This window comes from Sinocyclocheilus anshuiensis, unplaced genomic scaffold, assembly GCF_001515605.1.
Source record: "Sinocyclocheilus anshuiensis isolate Anshui unplaced genomic scaffold, SAMN03320099.WGS_v1.1 scaffold159, whole genome shotgun sequence".
In the NCBI taxonomy this organism is placed as follows: Eukaryota; Metazoa; Chordata; class Actinopteri; order Cypriniformes; family Cyprinidae; genus Sinocyclocheilus; species Sinocyclocheilus anshuiensis.
The window spans coordinates 804263-812962 of record NW_015549567.1 but is presented as its reverse complement, the minus strand read 5'-3'; the positions used below and the strand labels follow the sequence as shown (position 1 = coordinate 812962).

The window sequence follows — 8700 nt, the reverse complement described above, 5'->3', positions numbered from 1 at the left end:
TACTTTGTTTGGCCTTCCAAAAGTGGACACGACTAGAAATCAGTGGTTCAGTTGTATTTACAACACTGTTCCAGAACAGTTCAACCCAAATATTCAGATGTGTGCAGCGCATTTTATGGAGGACTGTTTACTGATCCTGGGAGAGTAACGTTAGACTAAAATGCCGGCAGTTCTGACTCACGTAAGTACGTTTTCATTTAAAGGATTTGCCACTGATGATTCAAACGCGAGTTTTGGGCAGTGTAGAGTAGCACTTGTTGTTTGTCATTTCTCCGATCACAAATGCAGACATGGTTTTATGTTTACGCGGCGCGATGCAATGCAACGCGTAAAAAGACAGTACAAGTCATTATAATCCATAATTATGTCCCCAGTGGATGCCACGAATGCCTCGTTTATAATGGGTTTTCATGTTTTTGAATCATCGCTCCGGCCTGACAGGGCATCATCACAGTATGGTAAGGGGCGTAACATTTCCATCACACGCTTGAGGTATTCGGCCAATCACAACGCACTGGATAGCTGGCCAATCACAGCACAATTAGCTTTTTCAGACCGATGAGCTTTGTAAAAATCGACGCGTTTCAGAAAGGCGGGGCATAGAGGAGAAACAATAATGTACAGTATGTGGAAAATAATGTGTTTTTTGAACCTTAAACCGCATAAACACATTTCATTACACCAAATACACAAAATAATGTTCTTTTTAGCAGCATCATATGACCCCTTTAAAATTACCTTTTGAAGGGGTAGAGCCCTTTTGTACCTTTTTTGCTGTGCTATTATCACTGTTAAAAACAGTGGTGCTGATTAATATTTTTGTGGAAACTTCTTTAAAAGCAGAGCAATAAAAATAGAATAGAAATCCTTTGTAACATCAAAATCTCTTTACTCTCACGTTTGATCAATTTAATGCATCCTTGTTGAATAAAACGGTTGTGTATATCCATGCATATCGTAAGAAATATGTTGTCTTCACTCTCAACCCTAGTTCACTGTGTGTGATAAGACACATATAAAAAAAAGCATGACACATTGACTATTCAGAGAATACAAACTTTTTCTAAATACACACCCATCCACAAAATAAAGGTGAACTGCAAATGACTGCTTTACAAAACTAGCCTTAACAACTGTGTATTAAATCCATAATTATTTGTACATAGCTTAAAATTTGAAAGTTATTTAAAAACAATAAGAGTTAAGGGTGGGAGGTTATCAAAAAAAATAAGAGCAGCAACTGCAATTTGACTAATGGCATGCAGTAACCGCACTGACTGATGCTGTGAGGTAAGAATAAACGTGCTAAACTCTATTAAGAAGATCACATTGTCTCAACCCTGAGGTCACCTAGCAACCCCTGTCTGTATTCACAACATCATCAAGCTGAAAACAGCCGGTGCTGGGAGAAATTATCTTGCTTATAACAGACACACATACACAGACAGACAAAACAAGAATCCAGTGACCCATGTGTTTGGCTTAATTGGAGCTATTCTTGATGAAATCAGATCGCAAACAGATGAAACATCGTCACCTTAAAAAACTTCCTCTCTACTCTATGGTTGTGGCAGACCGCTGTCACAACAATATACACACCACCCTCCCAGTTCGTGGAGAATGATTGGGTTTGTTAATATAAATACAGTGCCACGCTGCACAACAAAATACCTCAATGTTTTCATCACATTTGTTTTGTGTTCAGGTTCTAGAAGCTGTACATTCAAAGCGCCTTTCAAGATTCCTTTAGGGTAAAAGCCATTATATAACTGTCTGAAAACTGCCACACAATAATAGTATATAGATGGAGTGAGTGGGTCGTGACTGACGTGTTACCTTTGCAGACAAAGCACTTGATGTGGAAGTGTTTGTTTTTTGAACCTTAAACCGCATAAACACATTTCATTACACCAAATACACAAAATAATGTTCTTTTTAGCAGCATCATATGACCCCTTTAAAATTACCTTTTGAAGGGGTAGAGCCCTTTTGTACCTTTTTTGCTGTGCTATTATCACTGTTAAAAACAGTGGTGCTGATTAATATTTTTGTGGAAACTTCTTTAAAAGCAGAGCAATAAAAATAGAATAGAAATCCTTTGTAACATCAAAATCTCTTTACTCTCACGTTTGATCAATTTAATGCATCCTTGTTGAATAAAACGGTTGTGTATATCCATGCATATCGTAAGAAATATGTTGTCTTCACTCTCAACCCTAGTTCACTGTGTGTGATAAGACACATATAAAAAAAAGCATGACACATTGACTATTCAGAGAATACAAACTTTTTCTAAATACACACCCATCCACAAAATAAAGGTGAACTGCAAATGACTGCTTTACAAAACTAGCCTTAACAACTGTGTATTAAATCCATAATTATTTGTACATAGCTTAAAATTTGAAAGTTATTTAAAAACAATAAGAGTTAAGGGTGGGAGGTTATCAAAAAAAATAAGAGCAGCAACTGCAATTTGACTAATGGCATGCAGTAACCGCACTGACTGATGCTGTGAGGTAAGAATAAACGTGCTAAACTCTATTAAGAAGATCACATTGTCTCAACCCTGAGGTCACCTAGCAACCCCTGTCTGTATTCACAACATCATCAAGCTGAAAACAGCCGGTGCTGGGAGAAATTATCTTGCTTATAACAGACACACATACACAGACAGACAAAACAAGAATCCAGTGACCCATGTGTTTGGCTTAATTGGAGCTATTCTTGATGAAATCAGATCGCAAACAGATGAAACATCGTCACCTTAAAAAACTTCCTCTCTACTCTATGGTTGTGGCAGACCGCTGTCACAACAATATACACACCACCCTCCCAGTTCGTGGAGAATGATTGGGTTTGTTAATATAAATACAGTGCCACGCTGCACAACAAAATACCTCAATGTTTTCATCACATTTGTTTTGTGTTCAGGTTCTAGAAGCTGTACATTCAAAGCGCCTTTCAAGATTCCTTTAGGGTAAAAGCCATTATATAACTGTCTGAAAACTGCCACACAATAATAGTATATAGATGGAGTGAGTGGGTCGTGACTGACGTGTTACCTTTGCAGACAAAGCACTTGATGTGGAAGTGTTTGTTCTGCACCCGGAGCACCTCGCCTTTGCAGGGCTTGCCACAGTTTTGACACGGGATGGGGCCGCTCTGCCGCTGTCCCTTCTGCTGCTCCAGGGGACTGTGAACAGCCTGCTGGTGAAACGCTGTGGAGACACAGTGAGAAAAAAAGTTTGACTGAAAAGTGTCTATGACAGGTGACAGGTATAGAAACGTTTAGGCATTAGTCAACAACCTATACTAATCTAACCTAGTATGCTAGTGTGCACGTATGCTATTGCAAATTTAGACGTTGAATAGTCAATATTGAAAATCTGTAATTATTTTGAATGCATAAAATATATAATTATTTTATTATTATTATCCTTTAAATATGTCCATTCATTATTTTTTATTAGTTTAAATTAGTGCTGTCAAACGATTAATCGCATCCAAAATAAAAGTTTTTGTTTACATAATATATGTGTACTGAGTATATTTATTATGTATATAAATACACACACATACAGTATATATTTTGAAAATATTTACATGTATATACACTTATATACTTATATTTTATATTATTTATAAATATATTTAGTATATAAACATAACATATTTTTCTTAAATATATACATCCATGTGTTTATATTTATATATACATAATAAATATACACAGTATACACACCTGAGAATATTTATTATGTATATAAATACACACACATACAGTATATATTTTGAAAATATTTACATGTATATACACTTATATACTTATATTTTATATTATTTATAAATATATTTAGTATATAAACATAACATATTTTTCTTAAATATATACATCCATGTGTTTATATTTATATATACATAATAAATATACACAGTATACACACATATATTATGTAAACAAAAACTTTTATTTTGGATGCGATTAATCACGATTAATCATTTGACAACACTAGTTTCAATGTTAATTATTTTTATTCATTTATTTTAAGGTGTAACAATAATGTAGCATGTTTGAAAAGTAAATCCTGAATTTGTCTACATCTCATTGTCGTGAATTTTTTGACATCCGAGAATATCATCAAAACCAACAGTTTACTTTAAAACTTTTTTTTTTAATTAAAAAAAAAAAGTTTTAAATGACAATGAGTTTTCCCCCCCAATGTATCTTTAAAATCTGGGTAAAGCCAGCATAGTTATTGGTAACTAAATCAAATAAAAATCGAATCAATTAGGTGGGACGCTTTGAAAAAAAAAAAATTAGAAATGTAAACTGAAAATAACTGAAATAAGTTGAAGTACTAAAATTACCAAAATAGCTAAATAAAAACATAAAAAAAACTAAGAAATGTGACAAAAGCACATAAAAGTTACTAAAACCTAAACTAATAAATACATAAATTTAAAATTAATATTATAAAAAAATTAAAAATTTGAATGAATACTACAACAGTTATATGATAGTACATTCTTGAAAATGTTATTTTTTATCAAAAAAATTTAACAATAGCCTGTAAATGTGCAACCCTCTACATTGCGAGTAAATCACTCGCATATGCGACTATCATAATATCATAATATAATGTTTGATTGGCTGAAGTTAAGAGTGCACATTCAGTTATTTAAGAAGCTGTTCCATTTTACAAAGATAAGCTGATTGGGTGGAATCATATGTATGTGTGTGTGTGTGTGTACCTACTTAACCATATTTTGGGGACAAATTTGTACCCAAAAGTGAGCAAAACCTGACAAAATCGGCAAAAAACTCAATTTGTGGATGTCCTCATTTGTAAAACTGTTATTAAAAAGTAAACAGTTTTTTTTTACTTTTGAAATTGTAAAAATGCAGAAATATTTACTAGCCAATGGCGATTATATTGCCAAGGTGTGCGTAGAGGGTTGATGTGCTACTTTTAAATGTAAATCCTGAAGTTGTCTACATCATATTATTGTTGTGAATTTTCTGACATTTGGGAAAGTTTGCAGTTTACTTTTAAAAAAATAATTCAACTAAAAGAGAATTGATTAATGTCATGGGAATGCATTCTTGTTTGTTCCCCCTCCAGATCATGAGCGGAGATCCATACTAAAATATTACATGACCTTGTACCCTCTCACACCATTGTTCACGGATAATCACCGGAACAGTGAAGATGAGTTTGCGGTAGACATGGATGACATCAGGGCTCTGCTCTCCTTTGTAAATTTTTAAGCTGTCGTTTGCGCCTGTCTGGCACCCAATATTCACACCTACTCCATTACAAAGGCGTGTAAACTCAAACAAACACTTTATAATACAGTCCAACACACAGCTAGAGAAAGACCTTCAACCTCTTTTTTTTCAAAGGGTGTGTAGCAAAACTGGTTCTGTTGGACGTCCCGTTCCATTCTGTAGTGCGATTTTTACAGCAGATGTTCATTTTGTGAAGTCTATGGGATAAATGGCTACAGAGAAATGTGTGTTTGCTTGTTCTCAGAGGCGAAAACCTGTATTGTCCTATAGCTGCTGGTTTCAGCTCACTCACACAGAATTACTGAGCTTTTGATTAGATAGAAGTGCTTTGGAAGGAAACTACAGAAATCACTGAATGTGTGTTTGTTTGTGTGTGCTTGACTGCATTTGTCATGTCACGGGGAAAGACAACCCATCTGCCAAGTCATAATAGTGGTCACACAGTATGAGACACTAACTTAAAGTCAATGTGAATTTTGATTTTCAACCAATTTTAATTTGTAGTGCGACATATTTTAGAGAAAAACCATGTAGAATAGGACTCAAACACTGGAAATTGGTTGAATCATAGAAAGTGGGTGCTATACCGAAATGGAGCCAGACCAGTTGTGAGTTTGCTAAATCAATGCCTAAAAACAATTTGGCTGTTGGTTAACATTATCCAATATAGCCTGAGTGACATAATCCAATATAGCCTGAATGGACTAAGCGACGTCAGCAGAAAAGTTGTTTCAAATTAGGAGCAAGTAATTACATTTTCATGAGCGAGATATTCCTCGAAACTCTCTAAACAAATCATATGAAGTCCTCTGAACCAGAAAGGTTAGTTTAAGAATTAGTATTTGTCATTCAGATAGGCTGATGAGAGAAAACAGAAATAGGCTGGCTAATATGTCAATCCCTTTTACCTGTACCATTAATCCACCATTTGGCTCAACATCTCATTTAAACTTGACACAAATACGCTCTGTGAACCTTCACTACATCAACTTGTTTTTATAGATCCTAAGAGAAATTCTTGTGCTCTTGAATCCCAGAAACAGCAAGCTGGGAATGTTTTAAAGCACAAGCTATTTCCTGCTTTCACAAATCAGGTAGAGTTGTTAAACAACAGTCGACATGTATGATAATCCATAAAAGTGCAATAAAAATGATGGATGACTCCCTTTTAGCATGCTGACTGTATATGGTAATGCTTTATACCTTGAATTAATCTTTTGAGGTTACAGTCAAATGACAGATACAGGTTTTTTTTTCCCCCATAAAGTATGCTTCCAAAAAAAAGAAAAGCAAGCTTTAAGTCCCATCAACCCTCATAAAGAGGTCAATGCATTTAACGAATGCCTGGTACATTCCAACTACAACCACAAACAAAGAATGGGGACAGAAAGGACAAACATTTTCATTCTAGACCAGCATGCAATTGTTTTGCATGTTGTCTACCAGAAATTTAGACTCATCTACATTTTTAAACCATGGGTGAACCCAGTGTAGTTAGTTAATTAAAATGAAAAACTATTAAACAATTTTCAGTCATTGAAATAAAGCTTAAATAAAACTGTTTTAATATTGAACAAAAAAAACTTTACAAATGTTGCCTTTTCAAATAATGGGAATAAATTAGGGATGCACCGAATGTTCGGCAACCAAAATTATTCGGCCAAAAATAGCAAAAAACTATTTTGGTGTTCAGCCAAATAAGTGAAAAGACAGAATAAATTGTACCGAACAATGACAATTTTGGTGACGCGATCAAATGGCAACCAGCGTAGAGTGAGAGGCGCACACTCTTTATAATGCACCAAACATGTCAGCAGTGTGGAAGCATTTAAAACTGCCTGAGAAAGACGCAAAAAAACAAGCACCGACAGCGAGAGACTGTTTACTACTGCATCGCATGTCTTCGATGAGAAGAGGAAATGGCATTTAACAATTAGTAAATAAACTGCTGAATGTTATGCTTTCTCAGATGAATACATGCATGAATTGCATGTTTTCTGACAGTGCTGCACGAACTCGCGGCGCCAGGGTTCAAAGTCCAAAAAAGGAAAATCTGCACTGAAACAGTGGTATTCGTCAGTTGCACAGTAACATTTTATGAATTTTTACAAGGCATGTGACAAAGAGATACGTGCAACAAATACCTTCCTAAATTCGTAATGCGAATCATTTATAAATCTGCTGTTGTCAACAAAAAGCACTGAGGTCTTCCTGTGGGTTTACGCCAAAATAAAAGCTGAGAAAAAGCAAGAACTCCATCAACATTCATAAATGGTAGTATTGTAATTTTACTGTTGTTCTGTAAAATAATACGCCAAAATAAGAGCTGAGAAAAAGCAAGAACTCCATCAACATTCATAAATGGTAGTATTGTAATTTTACTGTTGTTCTGTAAAATAAAATAAAGACAATAATACTTACAACAGCTCTATTAATAAATTTATTATAATATTCACACATACAGTGGTGTGAAAGTTGGGGTTTTTTTGCATATTTGTCACACTTGAATGATTCAGATCAAACTAATTTTAATATTACACAAAGATAACCCAAGTAAATACAAGATACAGTTTTGAAATAATGTTTTCATTTATTAAGGGAAAAAAGCGGTCCAAAAATGCCTGGCACTACGTGAAAAAGTAATTGCCCCCTAAATCTAATAACTGGTTGTGCCACCCTTTGAAGCAACAACTGCAATAAAGCGTTTGCGATAACTGGCAATGAGTCTTTCACATCTCTGTGGAGGAATTTTGGCCCACTCTTCTTTGCAGAATTGTTTTAATTCAGCCACATTGGAGGGCTTTCGAGCATGAATGGACTGTTTTAGGTCATGCCACAGCATCTCAATCGGATTTAAGTCCGGACTTTGGCTTGGCCACTCCAAAACATTAATTTAGTTTTTCTTAAGCCATTCAGAGGTGGACTTGCTGGTGTGTTTGGGATCATTGTCCTGCTGCATAACCCAAGTGCGCTTGAACATGAGGTCACAAACTGATGGCCGGACATTCTCCTTCAGGATTTTCTGATAGAGTGCAGAATTCATGGTTCCGTCAATTATGGCAAGTTGTCCAGGTCCTGAAGCTGCAAAGCAGCCCCAGATCATCACACTACCACCACCATGTTTGACTGTTGGTATGATGTTCTTTTTATGAAATGCTGTGTTGGTTTTACGCCAGATGTAACAGGACACACACCTTCCAAAAAGTTCAACTTTTGTCACATCAGACGTCCACAGAATATTTGCCCAAAAGTCTTGGGGATAATCAAGATATTTTTGGCAAATGTGAGACGAGCCTTTGTGTTCTTTTTGGTCAGCAATGGCTTTTGCCTTGAAACTCTCCCATGGATGCCGTTTTTGTCCAGTCTCTTTCTTATTATTGAATCATGAACACTGACCTTAATTGAGG

General features: G+C 35.3%; 1 pseudogene; it reads right to left on the bottom strand.

Moving 5' to 3' along the window:
• LOC107657295 (actin-binding LIM protein 2-like) overlaps positions 1–8700 on the bottom strand; it is a 66026-nt pseudogene that overhangs the window by 50014 nt on the left and 7312 nt on the right.